The sequence below is a fragment of the Vanacampus margaritifer genome, chromosome 3, assembly GCF_051991255.1.
Source record: "Vanacampus margaritifer isolate UIUO_Vmar chromosome 3, RoL_Vmar_1.0, whole genome shotgun sequence".
NCBI classification, from domain to species: domain Eukaryota; kingdom Metazoa; phylum Chordata; class Actinopteri; order Syngnathiformes; family Syngnathidae; genus Vanacampus; species Vanacampus margaritifer.
The window spans coordinates 22,732,513-22,752,168 of record NC_135434.1 but is presented as its reverse complement, the minus strand read 5'-3'; positions in this window follow the sequence as shown (position 1 = coordinate 22,752,168).

Genomic DNA, 19,656 nt, shown 5'->3' with positions numbered 1-19,656 from the left:
TTTCATCTCTTAAACTTTTTTTTTAATCCCCATACCCCCTGCCTCCCTTCGCTCTCCTTCTTTTGTGAGGCCTGTCAGCCGTGACAGTTTGTTGCCAGGAGGGACTTGTGGGAAGAGAAGGTAGGTGCACTTTTACAAAGAGACGCCGCCTGGCTTCACCTCACTCACACTGTCACTCAAAGCTGCCTGACTTGCCCTCACTCACACAGACACACACACACACACATACCCGCAGACATACTTACAGGCAAGGTGACACACCCAGCTTTCATCCACCGGGACCCATTACAATGTGACGCCGCACTCACGCACTTAGACATGACACACACCTTGACCTTGTGTTTGTTGTGTCAAGTTAAGTATCCGTGCTGCACAAAGGGGGTTTGGTGGGGGGAACGTTTTGGAGCTGTTGCAGTTTCTGGGTGTCTCAGATCATAAGCCAGAAGGAAACACGGAGCGACAGAGCCGTGATGGAGCGCTGGCAGAACCGGCGCTGACAGGGCTTAGATGACAGACACAAGCTGACAGACGCTGACATCGCCTTGTCGCCTCGGGGAGACGCGCGGCCCTGAGTGAAACCTGAGGAGTCCCGCTGGCAGCCAGAGCTACCAGCCAGCCCTTGCGAGCCTAATCCCTCAAAGTTCATCGGAAGACACCCAGGTGATGGAGGGGAAGGAGCAAAGAGCAAGACAAGAGGGGTACGAGGATAGAGTTTGCCTAAAGGGAAAGGATTGAGTTTGTGAAACATTAATTACACCTTTAGCCTCCCCCTACTACGCCGCCCCCCACCTTTTGCCTATCTGTCTTCGTTTCACTTGAGCTGGGGCAGCTCAGAGCAGGTGAATAACTTGTTCTTATGAAGGCAGTTACAGGCAAGCTGAAGAATTATTTTATTTTCTTGTTTTGGGGAAATGCATACATTCATGCCACTTTCTCACACTCACATCGTAGTTTGAGATGCACATTCAAGTATATAGAGTAAAGCGTTTTTGCTGTCTTCATGAAAAAAGTTACATTGAAGTTGAAATGATTCTTACTCTCATGGAGTTGCAAAAATTACTTTTGCAGCTGGCCCATTACAACAGGAAAAATATCAACAAGCGAGATAATATGGTTTCAAAAAAATAAATACAATTCTGAATTTGCCAATTTTTAAATCAGAATCACTTTATAGTAAAAACAATGAGCTCCATATTCACAGAAAAAAAGTGATGGATCCAGATTTTCGTGCTCACACAAGCCTTGATGTGCTTGTTTGAGAATTTGGTTAATTTCTGTGCGGCATAATAGGCGTTCCAGCATACCGAGGGCATTTGGTGGCTGAATGTAGACAAAATGTTAGGTCTTCTGGAAGTGATGGGGAATTTGATGGAGCTTCGCGGCCATGTGTTGGATGTCATCGTATTTCATTTAGAAAAATATGCCAACATATACGCCCCGCTCCGGTGGACCTTCTGGCACCTCGGGCGGGCCCAGTATGCGGGGGGCGAGCCCTATCGCCCCGCCGGGCTGGTCCCATATGCCCGCCGGGGTCCCGGTGGGGAGGATGGGGGTTTGGTGGGCGGGTGCGCCTCCCGCCCCCGCCCGGTTGGGGGGGGGGGGGGGGGGGGGCGCTGGTCCATCCTCTTAACTCACTGCACTAGTTTTGCACAATACACTTTTATAGACATATAGGGCACATAACACACTTTTGGGGGGGGGGGGGGTGTAGGGTGAATGAATACACACACACTCGCACGCACGCAAGCATGCATGCACACACGCACATACACATATTCACCCACATACAAAAATAAATAGATAAATAAATATATATTAAAAAAAAAAAAAAAGGAGAGCAATGATGACGACATGTCAAATCGGTAAAATTACCGAATGAACAATACTGAGCTCTCCAGGAAAAAAAAAAAGAAAAAGAAATATGCCAACAGCGTGCATCCAACCCACTGAGTCATTGCAGAAAGCATGATTACTTTTTTATTTTTAAAATCATACTATTGCCACCATAGAGGTGTGATTGCAGTTCCTTATAAACATACATTGCGTTCCTCAGCCTTCCGCAGGACATGAGCAAATCAGTTTATTCTACCGCCATGTCAAAGACAGGTAGGTGAAATACCAAAACATAGTCAAGCCTACCCCTGTGCAGATTTAAACCTCACCTTCTGCCAGCATTGCACTTGACATGAAAATAGAGCCCATTATGTACAATAAACTCCAACGTTATGGTTTTTCAAAGACTAGCTCCATTTGTCCACAGATTTAGGATAGATCCCGTGTCTATTGAGAACATGGGCCTTGTTGATAAGGTTGATTATAGAATGGAGGAAATGATGATGTTTTGGTCTCAATTGACTGGAGTCACATTCATTGTATTCCAAATTCAGATTATTGGATGAAAATCCTTATACTACACATCTCAATCTCATCCACTACATTGACTGAAGCCCATCAGTGACCATATTTATATATGGTATTTATTTATTTGTTTATTTAATTTTTATTTATTTATTGCAATCCAGCTCAAAATGATTTTCAAGATGGCATTTCTCAATTATTATTTCAAATCAATTTTGTTTATTTGTAAACTGGATTATGGTGAAAGCAATATTAGTGGAAGAGAACGAGTCAAAGAAGGGGCCTACTTTCTTGGAATCAATGGCATTTGCAAATTGACCAGTGTTAGTGTGGATGAATTTCTATTCCACATGAGATCCCCCGCCCCTTCCCTTTGCCTCTCATAGGCAACACGTCCGGTGCTATAAAATCACCCCAAGCACTAGTAAATTTTATTGCAGGTTGTCACGGTTTCAAGAGATGACTGTTCCGCCTTTGATGGGCAAACGTGCCTCATCTCACACCTCCATTTCAAACTTCAAGAGACAGTCACTCAGCTCCCAGGAACAAGGATGTTGGCTTGTCACTGGGGTGACAAGTTTAGCACAAAGGGGGCATTTGGCAGGAGTTGGTATACTGGCCCAGTCAAAAGGTCAGACCGCGCCAGTCACATGTCATTAATCTCATACTGGTACATTTTACTGAGGAGGATTCAGATCCACAAAGAGGGTTTTGTTCAAACTCTCTCTTAACTATATTATTTTGGAAAAGGCAGACACGCGCTGTTTTTTTTCCATATTTGGCAGGCAGGAAGCTTCAAAGTGGTTAGGAAGTGTTCATATTATGTACATTATGTGAGATATGAAAGCTGTGGGCGGGATATACACCTCTCTTTCACTCTCTAATATTGCAAATGAATTTTTCTAAGATCCTGAGAAGCAAAATGTATTCTTCAAAGTAATTATGTAAGCATCTTCTTTTTCCTCTTTGTCCCAGTTCCTCCACTGGCAGACAACAGCATTACTTTGACTGACAACTCCAATCATTCCACTGTGTTTGCGTGGCAATTTCAAAATGTATGTGTGACTGACACTCGGCTCATTGAATTGAGGGGGAGGCTGGACTAGAAGGGGGTGGGGGGGAGTGGGCATGAAATTAAACAGAAAACAAAATCCTTCTGAATATGTCAACTCCCCCAACCCCGTGCCTTCTTCTATCCTCCCGCCTCCACTTTGTTGCCTCCTTTCCATCCTTTCCCTTCCTGTCATTTCTTTCTACAGCAAAATCCGTTTTGATAGCAAATCAGCACGGGCTTGCCAAATGACAGATAATCCTTCACAGTTTTATCACTAAACCCTCTTCTTCCTATTTTTTCTCGCAGCATGTAGAGTACCTACAGCTGCTGTGTTGGCAGATAAAATCAGCCAACCAATGCGGGTAGTGGAAAATTCCTCAGAAGAACAGAAAGCTCGCCTCCACAGCCTCACATATATCTTTTTTTTAAAATGTATTTATTAATTCAATCCTGCTGTCATAATGGTGCCAAGTAGCTAGTACGGATAATTAAAAAAAAATAAACAAACTGGTAAGCAACAATTGAAAGACCCTGGCAGTGTTGTACCTGAACGAATTCAATGAATGAAAGTTGATCAACTCGATCATATTTTGGGCAAACGTGAACTGAACGTAGTGCATATTAGTTTTGTGAACAACCTTATTGTGAGGCCAATGAACGGCTTTGAACGCAGTTTATTTTTGTTCCAGGGTACCTGCTTTTCTCTTCTTAGACTGCAAGGAGAAAACCTGAATAAAAACCATAAATAAGCCTTAATTAGGTGGGCAATGCCATTATTTGGCAAACCCAGCGGCGGCAGTCCCAAGGCACATACGTCAAAATGCGATCCATGCAGCGTTGTATGTTGCTTGCATAGCAAACACGCATCTTATATGTGATTCTGCCATCTCTAAGCGGCTTTTAAGCTGTTTAATCACACCACCGTTGGAGTTTACGGTGGAAATAAACATACAACAAGAAGAAATACGCACATTGTTTATTTAAATAGAAAACATGATTAGTTTATAAAACATAGCTAGCGCTAATGCTAATGGGGTATCCCATTCAAATGCTAATGTGAATTAGCATACATTTCGGGAGTGATATTCTTCAAATAATTCATATTCACACACAAACATTATCAAAACACACACACACAGGTAAGATAATACAATTTAAAGGCACAATTTTTCGTGAAAAAACTAAACAAAACTGTGAACTCGTTCATTTTTGGACCAATGAACTTAAAAGTTGAACTAATTAATTTTTAAATATTTGTGGTGAACTTTGAACTAGTTTGCGTAGAAAATTAACTTTCTGGTGTCAGTCTCAAAGCCGATGGGCCACATTTGGCCCACTGTGTCACTTCATGTGGCCATTGACAACCTAGAAATGAGTTTTAGGCAATGGATGTAAGGTGCATTGAAATCACAAATAGGTCACACCAGGGATAGGCAAGTTTTGTCCTAGAGAGCCGCAGTCCTGCATGTTTTTGATGTCTCCCTCCTCAAACACAGCTGAGAGGTTCCTGCAGAACGTAATGATGAGCTCATGATTTGAAACACCTGGGTTTGGAGGCAAGAGACACGGCTCTCTTGGACCGAACTTGCCTATCCCTGGTTCACACCTATAATAAAATCTTTATATAGTCAAACAAACGCAAAAACTCATTATCAAAAAATTAAACTCAACTCAACTGAACTTTATTTATATAGCTTGTTCACAATAGCTGCAATTGTAACAAAGCACTTTACAGAGCACCTGACATAAAACATTAACGATAATACTGCTTGATATGACAGGAGAACTTAACAGAGCAGAAATCTCAAAAGCACAAAACTTTTTTAAAAAACACACACAAAAAAACTGACATTACAACCAAACCAACTTCACCACAGGCAAGGAGAGGGGCTGATTCACACATAAATTGTACAACAACAAAAAGTTGGCCCATTGTCGGGTGCATTAAAAAAAAATTGGTTCTGTAGGCTAGTCGTAAAAGTCCATCATGACATTTATGAAGCAATCCTGTGGAGGTATGCATCAACATCAGTGCTTTGAAAGAACTCCTCTGGTGTCTGGTGTCCCATTTACAAAGACATCCATACCTCACATACAATACTTTTGTTTCTCACTACCATAATTGGCTTAGCATTCTTTTAGACGAGTGGTGTCCAAAGCCAGTCCTCGAGGGCCGAGTTTGGACATATACTGTTTTAGATCTTTTAAAGTGTAAAGAGTGAATAAATAAATAAATAAATAAAACGCATGGTGGAAACACCAACATTAACATCATCTTGATTTTTGTACTTGAGATCTGCTTAAGACCAAAAAGCCACCCCCATAAAAAAATAAATAAATGGAAAAACAAAAGCACACGGTCACATGTAGGTAAATGTTTAAAGGTTATTATACCGCCTATTCATCATCCTACCACCACATCACTTCAAATATACAGTGACAATCACGTCACTAGGTGAACAACACCTATAATTTACCTGTCATCAGCAATTATCCAAATTAAAAATGAGACTATTGTCTGACAGATCTACCTAATTACTATTCCCAAGTATCTACAATTTATTGCTGTCCGACATACTTTCTTCAAAGAGAGAAACGCCTAAAAGCGGCAGCGTTGACACATACTTGTGCCGGAAAGCTAATGTGAGCAATTGACTTCCTCGCAAACAATATGTTCCTGCATAAGGGAGGAATATACATCATTCCTTCAAGTAAACGAGATTCCACAACTTAAGTCAAATAGTTTCCTTTAGTGGTTAGTAGCGCAAAACTGGTTCTTTGACATAGTACGGATGGATGTGCAAAACAATAAAGTTATATATCAACAAAATGTTTATATACACTAAGGGGAACCAACTATTGTAGTCACTTTCGCTGGACTCGTTTGGTCACATGCTCTTCTAATTTGATGTTTAATAAACGACCACACCCGAGGAAGAACAGCCAATCAGAAACAGGAATAGGTGGGGCCAATGACGTGTCAATCAGATCGGCACCAGCACGGCTCTGTCATACTGAGCACTCACCTGGTAGCTTGGACATCATTGTGAAAACTCAACAAAGGCTTTAACAACAATTGCTTTAAACACAAAGGGGTGTGACAGTGAGTCTCGGTGTTGAACTTTCCTCTTGACTGACAGAGGCTTGTGCTAAACTAACCAGACTAACACAGTTAATTTCTGCATGTAAACATGCTCAATAATAGAAGAGAAAGAGATCCAAAGTAGAGACACAGAAAACGGTGCAAGGGCTTGAATAGTTGGAAATTGAGAGCGATTTTATTTGGCACCAAATGAGAGGTTGTGTCATATTTTAAGAGAAAGTTATTTATGTGCCTGCTTTTGATCGATGTGGCATTAAAGTACAGTATGAGCTTGGAGAAGCAGTCAGAGAGGGGGAGTTGAGTTGGAGCTTCAGGGAAACATGATTTATATGGTAGAACTTTGATCTTCTAAAAGTCTTTGGGCTTTTACACAATAATATTTCTACTTGGACTCAGCTTGAATAAATGAAGTGCTTGTGGCAGATATCCAGACGAGGTTTTAAATCACAGTTTGGATACTGAAACAGATGAGGAAGAAGGGGGATTTTTGACGTTTCTATCTCTCCAATATAGTCGCTATCTACAGTATCTCTTAGTACAGTATTTTAGGCTCCAATAAATATCATACTTTTTGAGAGGCTCCATTGATTTAAATCATACCTAAATATGTTTGTACATATACTGTACATGTGATATGTAGTAGAGCTGAAGGGACATTTGTTTCTTTTATAAATGGTTGTGGAGTTAATGCTTTTGATGCTCTCTGGCCCCAAGCATGATGTATTATGTTATGTAGAAGTTTTGCGAGATTTAGTGATTTTTTTGTGTGTGTGACTTCTCACATGAGGAGGGTTTGACCTTAAGTGTTTGTCTTTTTAAAAAAAATTGTTAATCCAGGAGTTTGAGTCCCCCACCCAATCCCCCCAAAAATAATAAAGCAAACACGGTCCATTTCTTGCTGGGTAACAATTTCTATCAGATGAACCCAAGACATCGTAAGGTGCATGTATTATTGAGTGAAAGCCTGTGATGGAAAATCTGTGCATATTGTCAAAATGCGGCTCTTCCCATTTCACTCAGACTTCAAATCACAACGGTAAATTTGATCAGAAGATATACTTTTATATGGAGACGAATGGAGACACCTTCCTTTTCTTTTGTCTGTCAAAGGACTTCCTCTCCTGAACATTTTAACTTTACAGCAGGCTATATCACTAAAAGAACCTCAACATCAGTTTACTCATCAGTTTGTCACTCACCCCTGATTACCTTCTTCTCTCTCATAAAACCTTATACCAGTTTGACTGGAGAAAATCCCATTTAGGAATTAACTATCTTACAGACCCTGGAGAGTGAATTTAGTTATTTTATTCCTAAACACATTGGCCATGTTTGAAGATTGTTGCTGAAAATATGTGCTGATCGAGACTTAAAACTCTGTAGAATTGAATTGTGGAGGTAAAGCATGCAGTCGGCATGAATTGTGAAAGATCGTGAACATGCAAAGCTAAAGCTGCGCTGTATTTTCATTGTGAATATTTTCACATCAATTCCATCATCACTAAATATGTTTTTTAGCTTCACTTGATTCAGTCCCCCACCATGAATTCATTGTCTCCTGTGATCAACTGACAAACCAACAGTGCAGTTGGAATTCAATTGAGTTAAGACTTTAATGATTTATTACTCTAGGATGCTTCACAAAATCAATGTGTTCTTTTCCAAACTTTATTACAGTATCCACTTCATGAATAGAGATGAAATAGGCACCAACCTGGTCAACTCGCGGGTCACATCGAACCATTTTTCACTGAGTTTTTTTTTTTTAATTGTTTAACTATTTTATAGCCTGAGAGTTCAAACATTAAAAACAGGTCTCAACGTGGACTTTTTTTTTTTCACGTAACGCAATTGCTAAATCAGTGTTGTTAACCTGAAAACTGTTGACGGTGAAATAGCACGCGCATGCGTGTTTAGTGTTCCCAGCATGCATGTGTCAGTATTTACCAACAAAAACAATAGTAAACCACAAAAGTGTTTGTGTTTATAACACTTATCCAGCAAAGCACACATTTACCACACCACTGCACTATGCACTATATTAAATTTGAATGCCGATGACGTTTACAACCCGAGAGGACAGGGAATTAGCGTCTGCACACACACAACGCCAACTGGTGATCCCACATTTGCAGGCCTGTCTACTTCTTGGCCACTGATTAGTGCGAAGGGCAACCACTTTGATACAGACTTCTGAAATAACAAATGTGCTCAAATTAGCTTTAACAACACTGTATGTTATTATTGCGGGTAACATTTTGGTAGAATGGTGCCTGTGCGCTCGGCGTAAAAAGGGGTGCAACTTCATTTTGGTGCCGAGGCAAGTCTAGTCTAGTGTGCCTCTAAGTGTTCCGGCACACGGAGCTTTGTCGCCCCGGACAATTTTATTACAGAAAGTAGACTCAAGCGCATCTCCATTTTCGTGATGGGGCAAGTCTAGTTCAGAATGTTTGAGAATTTGGTAGATGTGCTACACCTCCACAGGGATCCCTGTGCACTGAGCTGCCGTGCCCACCACCGCATCTCCAATTTGGTCACAAAAAGCAGACTAGATTTTAGACTTAGTAAAAGCAGATCTAAGTTGTGGTGCAGATAGTGTAACGCAATTTTGATGTATTTGACACTCTGTGGACATGTTTGGTGGATACCGTCAGATTTCATTCATACTTGGGACATCAGCGTGGGGCAATCCCCAGATCTAACCAGATGTGCTACAAAGTTGGGCCTAGAATCTCAAAACTGATCTGGTCCAGTGTCTTTTTTGAAAAATGGGCCTGATGGGGTGTGAATTCATTTCCCAGATCTGCTATGACTGTAAACCAGAAAGATGATATACGACCCATATCTGGCACACATCCGTGATGACTTTCTGATCAGCTTTGGACCAGATTGATGCGAATTATATAATTCTTTTCAAGGTATTATAATAATAATGCATCCGAATTTTATAGCACTTTTCTGGACACTCAAAGGTGCTTCACAATGGCAAACCGTATGTGCAAGGCGATCTCCATGCACGGTTGACTACATCAAACGCAAGGGGAGATCTTAAAGTTTAACTGTATAAACGTAATTTAAATGCACCAATATGTCATGCATGGACCAGCGATTTTACTTCTACTTAATGGTTTCTCACAATAATTAAGAAACAGATAAATACCAATACACAACAATTAATTTCTACAAATCCATGCCATTGTTTAGATTTTCAAATTAGGATTTATACAACATTCCTAGAAAATCACAATGGCACAGGCTACTCATGTGGTTTTCTGGGGCTACCTGGTGCTCATATTGGTGACCCCTGCTGTAGGTATTCACCTCAAAGCTTTCTGCTTACCTGATGAAAGCAGGCATCTTTGGAGGCTCCATGTGGTAAAGAACTTTTGGCTTCCTTTTCACCGGCAGCTGGAGGTACTCAGCTCTGAGTTTGACATGGAGCTTTGAAATAGCAATCAATGCCTTTATACTGCAGGGAGGGCTCGTAAAAGTGTCGCTGGGAGGAATATACAAAGTCGTATTTCATCCTCCCCTCCCTATTTCCAAAACCTGAGTTATGGCTGTAGAAATGTGCACCCATTAAAGGTGATATGATGTATATTCTGCCTTGTTCGAAAACTCATTCATCACCCTGGATGAAGAGGAAAACTGCACTTACTCTTTTGCTCCCTCTCCTTCCTCTCATCTCATACGCCTTCCACACCCCCGCCCTATTGTACACTGTCTCAAGCCATTAATGTTGCTAGTGGAGCCTTCTGGCCTTCTAATTTCTACTTTCTCTTTCTTTCTTTAAAAAAAAATAAAAATAAAGTCTCAACAAAGTAAATGGCTGTGGACAAACTTTTGATACATTTTTCATTTAGAAGAATAAGAACTAGCATGACAACTTAATAGAGAGAAAACAAAATTTGTATTAGCTTACTTTTAGTGCACCCCCCCCCCCCCCCCACCACCACCACCACCACCACCACCAAAAAAAAGCAAACAAAAAAAACCTTTAAATACACTGCTCTGAGCATAACTATATTAACATCTCTGTTTAAAATGTATGGTGGGTTATTTTCCCCGGACACAGGGTGAGTGGTTTGTGGTTGTGTATGCAGTCTATTGTTCATCTCTTTATTTTTAGTTGCAGTGATGAATCACATGCTACTAAATCTTCCCCAATGGCGCATCTGTTTTGGGGATTTATAGCTCTTCCCTTTTTCAAGATAACAGTCGGTTTGTGAACTAGGTCAGCGAAATGAACAAATGTCCTTCAACTGTTGCCGCCTTTTTTCTTTAACCCCCCCACCCCCCCCCCCCCACCACCCCCCCACCCCCATGACCCGTTACACTTTTGCCCTTGTCCTCCAGCCCTCGGCCTTTTCTTATGCCCCTTAACCTTCTGGCCCCACCCCTAAATATATACTGTGGAAAAGGCCAAGGAGAGGCCACTCAGCAATGTTTATGATACAATTTGAAGATATGTGATGGAGTTTAGAGCACACGCTCTAATATGACAATATCATTATATAAATAAATAATATCTATGTAAATTTGATTCTAATTCAATTTCACTATTTTCAGTATTGGACTTCAATGTGTAATCCTTAAAATTGAGTGAATGAGTGCGTGGGCATTTAGAACCATAACGGTAAACTATGGAGGACCAAAACTGCCAAAATTAATACTAAATAAATGACTAAATAAACAAATGGATAAAATTGAAAATAAAAACGGATATAAAAAATATAATTCCAAAATTAAATACAAAAAATAAATATAAATGCAAATGAAAACAACAATATATATATATATATATATATATATATATATATATATATATATATATATATATATATATATATATATATATATATATATATATATATATCCATAAATAAATAAATACAAATAAATATAAAAATAAAATACGGGATTAAATTTTTTTATATAAAAATAGATATAAAACTAAATGTTGAAATAAATATATAAATATAATTAAATATCAATCAATAAATAAAAACGCTCTACTCACATTTTTTTATTCCATGCTGCAGACGCTCAGTCAGGTCGAAATGTTATTCAAATGAGGGGGCGGTCCTAAGCGTGCATTGGGTTGGGCTCCGCCATTGCAAACTGCCTTTTCAATGGTCGAGTGAGCGGGTCGGCGAACAAGGAAATATTGCGAGTAAGCCCTGGATGCAGAGTACAGTTTGAGGCGTGCCGCAACGTTGGGTGGACCTAAACGTTTAAGTCCACCCACATAGATTTTCAACCTCGAAGAACCTTCTTTCTTTCTTTCTTGTTAAACCTAACCCTATCCATAATCCTAACCATAACCCTATGTATGTTTTGAACACTTTCTTGACCAATGAACATTAAAAACTGACCGAAACCCAAATACTACTGGGAACATGTCGTACTGCACTCCCACGTCTTCCTCAAACCGTTTAGTTAGCTCCGCCCTGGCTGACTGAGGCTTGAGTGTTTGTAATTTCCGATGCTCCATAATGTGTTTAAAAAAACAACAACTTTATGTCATAAAACGGCGCATCATTAAATGTGCTAATTTTGTTTCAACCATTTTGAAAATCCGTGTGGGCAGAGTCAAAGGTTTATCTCCACCTGATGTGGAGGCATGACTCGAACTGCACTCTGCATCTAGGGGCTACTTGAGTCTCACCAGCTTACATGAAGAGTTCTAACAATGGACGACTATCTCGTCTTACTATCTAATTGATATTTAATTCTATTTATATATTTATTTTTGTATTTATTTTGACATTTATTTTATTATTTATTTTTTTATCTCGCTTTTGTGTGTACTTTTTTAAAAAACTTTTATTCATTTAGGTATATATATATATATTGTTGTTTTTATTTCCATTTATATATTTTTTTACTTGTATTTATTTAGGTATATATATTGTTGTTGTTGTTTTTATTTCCATGTATATATATTTTTTTATTAAATTTTTTTATTATATTTTTTTTACATCTGTTTATATCTATTTAGTCATTTATTTATTTTAAATTTTGGCAGTTTTGGTCCTCCATAGTAAACTACATAATTGTTTACTTCTGCTATTTCCTTCACGATGTGCCTTTTCGTTTGAAAATGTGCGTGTATTTGTGTGCCACATTTATCATGTACCAATGGTATAAATCAGGAGTAGATTATTACCGCCACAAAAAACCTGCTGCATCTATGTTTTGCAGTCACCAGAGGTAGCATATTTGTATGTGAATGTGTATATGTGTGTGTTGCAGTTTGCACCAACAGTAGATTAATCTCCCGAGCCCAGGCAGTAGCTAAGGTCAGCAAGGAAAATATTTCATAAGCGTCATCTTGGCCTGTAGCCTGTGTGACAATACACGCTCATATAACAAACAGCTGTATGTGACTTTGCTGGGCTAATGCACGTCAGTGTGTGTGTGTGTGTGTGTGTCTCAGGAGGATAGTTTGATATATTACCTTGCTTTTATGTAGCCATCTGAACCAATGAATTACTGCCAGGGACAAGCACGGTGCTTTGTCATCACAAGGACCCAGTTGAGGAAAATATTTTGGCCTCTGTATGTGGAATGTGTTATCCATGACTGCCAGTTCCTAAAACCTTCTTTTATGGAAGGTGTATCATTTTTAAATATATGGTCTCAAAGTCAGCTAACAAAGGGCAGGTTTTAAAAATCCACTTAATGTGTTGTTTTTCATTCAGCCTGCAAGACAGTTTTATGTATTGCCTTTGTCAGGTTCACAGTATCCGCTCTTTTACCGTTTTGTAAACTTTCCTACTCCCACAGAGAGATTAACGGCAAAGGTGGAGAGCTTCGATAAATGTTTGTTTGATGTGTCAAGCTTGAAAGATTGACTTGCATTGATTTGATTTGAACTGAGTGAAGTTCGTCTTTTTAATGACTTGGCAGCTCACGTGGCCCAGTCTCACTTCTGCTTGTTGACGATTGACAGTTGTTGCTAAGCTCCCGCTCCTCATCATCATCTCAGATCATGTTTGGCAGGAACTCTGTAGATTCTACCACCTCCATTGCCTTTTGTGTTTTTTTTTTGACTACAAATGACTGTCATTCACATTCCCGACAAAGCGGTTCAGCCATCATAGCGGGAAGCCACATCGACTGTAACAAGCATGACCTAATGTGCTGAGAAGCTTATGACATTTCCTCAAGCACACCTGTCACTGCTCTACTTTGTAAATGTTTAAATCGTGCTGCTGACAAAATGACCTCTCTGCCGTCAGGCATGGGAAAAAAACACATTGACTTTTTCACACAACAACAACAACATAGGCCAATCTGACTTGAGACAGACACTGTCTGGCAGAACAAGCCAAGCCTCCACCCAACTCCTCCTCCTCCTCTCTCTGTGCTCTAGATAACTTCTCCATGTCGAGGACAATGGCAGCTTTTGTTCAAGACGGTACAGAGAGAACTGGAGTTGCGCATAATGTGGGCAATGTGCAGCCTATGCGCATCTGCGAATGTGTTTGAGGTGCAGCAAGTGCACACAGGCGGAACTTTGTGGGACAGGGAAATAAAAGTTCCATTCTGTGAACATTGAGGGGAAGCTATTATCCCAGTGTGATTATATTGCAGACAGATAGACGACAGGGAGGCAGGGTGGATAAGAGAGTTAGCTTGTGAGACGTGACAAGCTGACAAGAAAGACAATCTCCTTACTAAACTGAAGAGATAAGGTTGTCAGGTGCAATTCTGACACACGCACGCACAGATATACACAGACACCGCATATGACCAAAGCACACACACACCAAAGCACACACTTGTAAGTTCTGATAATATGTGACCCGTTATTTTTGTTTGTCTGCACAGGCTATCCCTTACCAAAAAGTAGTATACTTTAAGTACATAATATAGAGTATACTTAAAGGGACAGCAACGTGAGCTTTTAGACATGTTAAAATGCTAATTCGTCACCAAAGTGGTGTTTTCCTCCATTCGCCCCTCTGTGAGAAATTCTAAATCACTCTGCTCTCCAAGCACCGGCCCCTCCCAACCTGAGAAAACTAGCTGCTATCACTGTTTGACGTCATTAGGAGCGGATCCACCCCCGTACCGCCTCTGCGAGCTAAACGCACGCCCACTTTCTTCTTCAAAAAGCCTTTATCAGTAAAAATTTTGTCTGAATTAATCAATTAGGCTATCCTTCACATTTGCAATGCCAAAGTGCAATGACAATTTGCCATCTTAAAATACCAAAAAGTTCTGGCTGACACTTGTATAAACTACAAGTAAAATCTTTGCACTGTTGTACCTAACTGAAAGAATAGTGTAGTGGTTAGTGTGATTGCCCTGTGAGCAGCGGCTACCTGGTTTGCGTCCTGCTCAGGTTTGCTTCTTTTTTTTCCCTCCTTCTTCTTCCCTCTCCTTCCCTCCTCCTCCATTATTTCTTGCGGCAAGGAGCCTTTTTGTTTCCAATGTTTATTGAAGAATTCATGGCTTGCGTGGCCAAACACAGAGATCCAGCAGCCTCTTGCAGGGTGCGCGGCAACCACATGGGGAGAGTTGGGGTTTTACTGAACCGGGCGTTTTACTTCCGCGTTAGGAAAATAACCAGCAAAACACTTGATATTTCGTAAAAAATTACATCGCCATAGTGTTAAAGGTAAGATTTAATCATTATTTGCCTATAGTTAACTATGGAAGTGCTCAAAATACTGTGATGTAATACCTTTGAGTATACCTAAGTTTATTTTTCAAGTGTACTTATTCTTGTACTAAAAGTTACATTTAAATAAACTCCTTGGGACTAAATTGGCCCTTTTTAGTACACTTAAAGTATACTTAAATATATTATGAAGTATACTTATGCATGCTTTCAAGTATACTTCATAGTATATTCAACTACACTATTAGGATGTAATATTAATAAGTTACAAAAGTTCATGTGTTGTTGAGTCCTTGGGCAAGGCACTTCACACACATTGCCGCCTAGTGCTACTCACACTGTTTGTATGAAAGGTGCAAATGTTTGGTGGTGGTCGGAGGGACCGTAGGCTCATACTGGCAGCCACACTTCCGTCAGTCTGCCCCAGGGCAGCTGTGGCTACTCAAGTAGCTTACTGCCACCACAGTATGAATGTGTGAGTGCATGAATAATGTATCCATTCCATTGTAAAGCATCTTTGAGTGTCTATTAAAGCGCTATATATATCTGATGCATTATTATTATTATGTTTCAGTATACTTACAAGTATTTAACATTTACTTGGTGGAGTATACATCCAATAAGTACAAGAAAAGTAAACTGGAAGTATACTCTCCTAATTTTGAGTATACTTCAAACATACTTAAATATACTTCTTTATGGTAAGGGATGTTTTCACGTGTGATGCACAATTCAAGGATTAGTGTGCAGGTCACACAGGCAAGCACCCAAACATAAATGATGGCGAGTACATGCATTAAGTACACTGTGTAGATATTGTTTGTGGACCTTTTAGCTCAGGGAAATCCTTGTTTCAACTGTCTCGGCTGGAATGTTGCCTGCAAGGCTCCTTTTAAGTGTTTGGGTCTAAATGCCATGTCTGCTACACCCCATGAAACTGTCTTAATCCACTTTTTCCCCTCGGTTTTATTGCTGCTGGAGAAAACATGAGGGCTATAGCGAGGGCCCAGCCTCAGGGCTCTATCCCCATTCCACACACCCCATAAGTCAGTCACAGATAATTAAATAGGAGTTATTTACACTCGTTTTCCCTTCTCTGCCTCCCTGGCGATTTTATCATTTCTCGCTCTTTCTCTTTGTACAGTACTACATCCAGACACATCTGACAGTGTCTGGCTGACATCAGTGAATGCCTCAAGAAGTATAATAGCTTGCGGGGGGACTATTATGAGCTTGTGTCATTGAACAATCTCATGGATCTATGCTAATCCTAAAGTGTGGCACAGAGTGTCTTGGCTTGACCAAACACGATGCAAAGACAAGCAGATTTTCATGAGACAGGCTTGAAGGATTCAGCTGCCTAATGTCAGTGTTACAGATATATACTGTGGAGTCAGGCAAACAGCAGCCTTTCAACACCAGGATGAATTAGGGCCCACCACAGAGCTATGGCGTCCATTACAAGCCTCAGCTGCTCTATAAATCTTAGGATCACAGGGACACGGAGGGTTCGGCCCTCCTCGCTCCTCGTGAGCCTCAATCAGCTTCATCCTGGGGGTTTTGTTTGGTCTCCGTCCTGGCCAAACACTTTGCTTTGATACGGCCCTAGAAAAGCATGGAAATGGCCTGAGGGCCGGCAAGGACCAAAACATGCTGAGAATCCTCTTTAACCGAAAGCTTGTCCCCTTTAAAATATCCACAACAGGAAACAGCCATCCGTCATCAACACGCCAAAACAGCTGTTACCAGCCTGCATGAAGGGCCACATGAAAGGAGTTCTTCCCTGTTGTTTGAGCCCTCCCCTTGTTTCATTCTCTCACTGCCTTTGTCTGGCTTTTCCCAATCCCCACTTCTTTGGTCTACTTTTAAACACCCACCTCACCCACTTCTCTTACACGTGCAACCCCACCCACAATGCAGCCACTCACCCTTTTAACAAGGGGGGGACTACATGAGTCGGAAAACTCACACATTAACTGTCAGTCTTATGTTGTGAAAAACTTACTTATAATTCACAATAAGCTCAAAGAAGAGTATATCGCACTTTGACGGTCACCTGTTTACTTGTCTAAACAAGGGAGCGACAGACAATGCGCACACTAAATCTGGCATGCGTGTTCTGCACTCACAGTTTCTTGGATCTCTGCAGGCCGCTGAGGCGTGAGTGTCGACGTGTGGGCGATGAATGAACGCTAAGCCCAATGATGACAAGTCGAACAGTGACGCTGTTGAGTGACAACCAAGTGACGCTGCCTTGCCTCTCAGCTGCCGATAAACAGTCGCGGCTTTTATAATAAAGGGGTGTCTCATACACAAGGATTCTGTATGTGAAATGTCAAACATGTTTACCTGTAAGAACTCCAAGGAAAGGTGATCATTCATAACGCTATTTAGAAACTAAATCTGGATCTGCGGGTGAAGTAGATGTTGTAACAAGAATAGAACTCCATTAAAAGATGTGCTTTGAGGAAAATTAATTGGGCCTATTCTTTATGTCTATCTGATGAAAACTGAAAAAGGCAGATTGAGCCATAAACCACCACTAAAAGGGAGATTTGGGAGCATGCAAGGATTCACTATCACAACAAGAAAAGAAAGTTGGATCATGAGGCTTTGCTGGAATGTATCCCGTTTGATGAATTAAAGGCTCGAAGGCATCTTGTTAAATTAATATCCCAGATACGTCAGAATTAATCAAATACAAGGCTTGATGAGATACAGAACAGAACATGTACTGTAGTGAAAAGCAGCCTAAGGGCACATTAAAAGACAAATACAGCCAAGGAAAAAATTAAGAAGAAGTCAACCCATACATTTTCTTTACAATGTTCTATGCGCCCCGACTGATGTAAGCACGGTATTCTTATTAGTATCGTGTTTATGTAATATAAATTAAAAAGCAAAATCCACCCTATTTCACGGGGCGGCCATTGTCGGCTGAAAATTATATCAAAGTACCAGAGGGCTCAGGAAACGACCAATCACGGCTCAGCTTGTGAGCGTCACATGACCAAATTCAGAAAACAGGTGAGCATGATTGGTTGTTACCTGGGCCCTGGGCAACTGTTTTCACTGTGTCATTTTCAATAAACAGGAAGTGGCAAAATGGCCGACCCCTAAGATGGGAAAAACAGGTCATTTTTTGCAACTTAGTTCATGTTCCAAACATGCAATCAGAATGCCGTGTCGGCACATAGAACATATTATTGTAAAGAACATTTTTAGCTTGACTTCCTTTTTAACTCTTTGACTGCCAGACGTTTTCAGAAACGGGATGTCGCCAGTGCCAGCCGATTTAAGCATTTTGACTGATCTTTCAATGGCCACAGAAAATGTTGTGTTTAGACTATGGAAACACACACACTACCAAATGAAAGATTGAACTCTCATCTTTCATCAGAAAAAAAAAGTTTGTTTCTACCTTATTCCGTTCTTCAGTAATCAACAATAGAAAATGGTTAGTTTCACCGAAATGTTCTGTTTTGAAACAAAAAGTGGAGAAAAAGAGCTTTTTGTGAAACGATGTTATTTCATGCACTCTAGTGAATTCTATACTTCTTTTTGACCATGAATGATGCCACAAACACCTAATAGTGCTTTACTTCTGTAATACACCACCACCAACAATGAAAAAGTGTTTTTAGATTGCAAAATACGTTTATTTCCATTCAACAGTGTAACAATTTGACAAAACAATTTCGCAAACTATTTACAAATGTGTGCAACTGTGGTACTTTTTACAATTATGTGGATGTTTCAAATACAGTTTTTCTTTTTGTAACACTGCCCTGCGTGCAAGGAGACGGAGCAGGATTTGCACAACAGATACGTTTCACTTCGATTGTCCGTTTCGTGTGCAGACGTTCCACTTTCTTGACGGCCTTTTTTTCCGGGGAATAGCAAGTAGCAGACTGTACCCACTACTCCGATGAATATGCATTGGACTCGGGGTACTCTTCGTCGTCCGATTGAACGTCCGCCTGAGCGTGCTCAGTTGTGCTCCGCGTTTTCCGGTGTTAGCATCGCTAGCCCGTGAACCTTTATGACGTCGTCATAGCCGCCGCGTCAGCGCTTCCAACTTCGGCGTCAACCTCGGAGTCACCATCATCATCATCGATGATGATCATCGTCATCATCAATGTGCTCTTTAGCGTTGGTAGATGCCTTTCGTCTTTCAAAAAAATTCCCAAGTGTGAGCTGCTTGCAACCGGTCGCCATTGTTCGCTTCTTCAGCCATCTAGCTCCGCCTCACGTCTTCTGCTGCCGTGTCAATGCTTCGTCATCAATGTGCTCTTTAGCGTTGGTCGATGCTTTTCGTCTTTGAAAAAACTGCTCGAGCGTGAGCTGCTTGCAACCGGTCGCCATGTTCTCTTCCCTTCCCCAGCCATTGTCCCCTCTAGCTGCGCCTCACGTCTTCTACTGACGCCTACCCAATCTTGTCAAAAGAGAGTCATTGCTGCCATCTAGGGGCCAAAAATAGTCATTAGGCTAACTAGATCTGCTTGAAAC